This window comes from Suncus etruscus, chromosome 16 (genome assembly GCF_024139225.1).
Source record: "Suncus etruscus isolate mSunEtr1 chromosome 16, mSunEtr1.pri.cur, whole genome shotgun sequence".
NCBI lineage: Eukaryota > Metazoa > Chordata > Mammalia > Eulipotyphla > Soricidae > Suncus > Suncus etruscus.
In genome coordinates this window covers 68,617,723-68,620,881 of record NC_064863.1, presented here as the reverse complement: position 1 = coordinate 68,620,881, position 3,159 = coordinate 68,617,723, and the positions used below count along the sequence as shown (strand labels likewise).

Here is a 3,159-nt window from a genome sequence, read left to right as displayed (position 1 = left end):
TAAGCAAATTGTGAAGCAGTTTCATGCCATTTATGCTTCTGATGTGGTGAGGAGTATGAATAAAATAACAACAGGCATGTATTTGACATGGATAGATGGTAAAATAATTTAAGAACCTGTCCCAAGTACATTAGGAATCAGGTTTGAGTTTGCTTTTTAAAAAGATTTGGCTAAGCATTCTCAGTATCATCTGTTCTTTGTATTTCTAGTGATTTCTTATTTCATGGAGATAGCCTCCTGGGAGATCTTTTAGATGTCTGATCTTCAAGTCATTGAGATGAGTCATCAGACATGGTAGAAGTTTTATGTCAGAGATGTTCTTTAAATAGCTCACCTAGTGGGATTTTGCTTTGTTAAATACTTCTAGTCAAATAAATTATTCTTATCATCTCTCTGCCTTAAGGCTAAACATCCAGATCTATGTCTCTTGGTTTCCCCATAGATAACTCTTATAATGGGCTTTTAAAGACTTAAACTGTTTCTGAGTTGGGCTACCACCAAAGCGTCTTAAACAAGGCATTTGTTGGCTATCCTGGCATAACTTACTAGAGTTTTTCTTTGTCTCCTGTGAAAACTAAATGCCTTAGCAAATGCCCTTGAACTTTATTTGAAAGGATTAACTATTTAGGCACCTCCAGGGTGAAATTGTCCTCGTTGTTTTCATCTTTGTAAAGCCTAACAGAAAACCTGGTTAAAATAGACCTAGAGTAAGTGAATAATTGAAGAAAGTGTTAATTCATGTCAGGAATGCATGACCTTTTATATTATTTTCCCTCAGGTTCTAGAAATAGTGATTGTGATTTAGAGATTATCTGAAGTAAATTCTTGAATAAAAACTTAAAATGAATATTGTTTTCTTTAAGTAGGTAGAAATCTTGGAAATCTGGATTATATTTTAGGCATCAATACAGCAACCTCTTAAAGATGAGAGAACACTAAATTGCCATGGTAAAAATAAATACTCAAATGAACCCATTATGCAATACTCATAGAGCACAGTTTACCAATAATTAACAAATCCAATTGATATTAAGAACTTAGCCCCTCTAACGGAGTAGACTTCAGGGAAATATCAAAGAAATGCTAACAGCTGGCTTGTTAATATTCTCTGTCTTTCTTCTTTTACAAAAGAAAACAAATGAGAAAGCAGCACAAAGGCAATTATAGAGCAGTCTTCTTTAAGACTAACTATAAGGAATAAGAATACTGACTATTGTATGGCACAACTACATTCTTCTTCATAAGTTCTAATATTAGATAGCAGAAATACAATGTTATCAGCTTAGATGCACTAATATACGAGCAGTTAATTTTTTCTTTATTAAATTCATTACTGTGCTTGCTTCGTCAGCACCTACACTAAAATTGGAAAGATACAGAGAAGATTAGCCTGGCCCTTGCACAAGGATAACACACAAATTTGTGAAGCATTCCATGTTTAAAAATAAAATAAAATAATAAAATACAACAAATACTTTCATAGGAGAAAGGCCTCCATCCCAGAGACTAATGAGGAAGAGCATTTGTCTCATTAAGTCACTTCTACATGCCATCTGTTATAAAGACAAACCCATGTGAATATTCATTTCAAATAGATAAAACTGTAGAGGGTGCTCATGTTTACCTTCTCTTTGGTTCTGTTTTTCGTTTGCTTGTTTTGGTTTGTTACCATACCTCGTTGACTTTAGAGTTTACTTCTTGCTCTTTGCTGGCAGGGCTCAGGAGACGATATGTTGTGCTGGGGATTGAACCTGGGTAAGCTGTCTGCAAGGCAATATATTTCTTTCGCTCATTGTGTTGTGTTGTTCTTTATATCTAAGGTTATTTTGGACCACTGGAAAGGTAGAAAATTTAACAAAAAAAAAATACAAGAGCCAAATGTAGAGCCATTTTTTAATGACAAAGGTCTATCTTACATTTTAGATTTCCTTTTCTTCCGTACTATCTCCTATCCTCACAATCAGGTCATATCTCAAAAACACATTTCTTGATTGTTAGACATGGAAAGCTCCCTGACTATATACATAACACATGTAGCCAGGATAAGAATAGTCATCATTGGGGAAAAAGAGATAGCACAGCAATAGGGTGTTTGCCTTGCATGTGGCTGGCCCCAGAAAAACCTGATTTGATTCCTGGCATCCATATGGACCTCGAGCCAGCCAAGGGTGATTTCTGAATTTCGGAGTCAGGAGTAAACCCTGAGCACCATTGGGTGTGGCCCCAAACCAATAAATAAATAAATAAAGTTAAAATAATAGTCATCATATGTAAATTTCTAGGGTGCTAGGACATTTATTTTTGGCACAGCTCCATTCTTTTTGATACTTTTTGAAGTGCCTGGAACAGAGTGGATATTCAATTAATATTTGTTAAATGAGTTAGCAATTGAACAGATGATAAACTTAAGTGATATAAGCATAATGTTGGGTCTAAGAGATAGTAGGGTAAGGTCAAGTTGCCAACCTGAAATCCAATTCATGGATTCCCATGTCACCCAAACATTACACAAACACTTAAAGGAGAGATCTTTATGTTGTTGAGCCAGGAGTAAGACCCCTGAACACAGTTCCCTTTCCTTTAAGTACATGATGTAGCATTTAGGTTTTATAAACTAAACTAATCAGAGATTTTAAGATAATTGTTTATGGGTAACTACTAGAATGATATATTAAGAAATACATTTAACTCAGTAATGTTTATTTCTAAGATCAATACACATACTATGTATTAGACATTAGGTTTTTAAGCAACGTCTATTTTAGCAGCACTCAACTGTGTGCGTTGCACACTAGTGCGTGCATGTGTGTGCTATGTGTTTGAATTGCAAGTGCAGGTGGCATTTAGATTTCTTCCAATTTCTTGGTTAATATGCTTAAATTTCTGAGCTTGGGAGAGCTCAAGTGGTAGAGTCTGCGTTCCATCACTAGGACTGCAATTATGTTCCAAAATAATTTCCAGCACCAGTGTATGATGCCTTTTACACTAGGATCTGCCCAAGCATCACCAGCTTTATGGTCTGAGCTCTGGTGTGGTTCCTACTTCAGAAAATAATATTAACACAGCAGTGGCTGATAAGACTATAAACACTGATAGGTTTTAGGAGCAAAGTGTTACCATTTTGTGGCCACCACTAAAATGCCCAAACACCTCCACTAT

The 3,159-nt window shown here is 35.5% G+C and overlaps 1 non-coding gene across 1 annotated transcript; it reads left to right on the top strand.

Annotated features, from left to right (window-relative positions):
- Nucleotides 1–1,335: 1,335 nt before the first annotated feature.
- On the top strand, nucleotides 1,336–1,442 carry LOC126033086 (U6 spliceosomal RNA). The gene has a single exon (XR_007504242.1). It is a non-coding gene; the product is annotated as a U6 spliceosomal RNA (small nuclear RNA).
- Nucleotides 1,443–3,159: the final 1,717 nt, after the last annotated feature.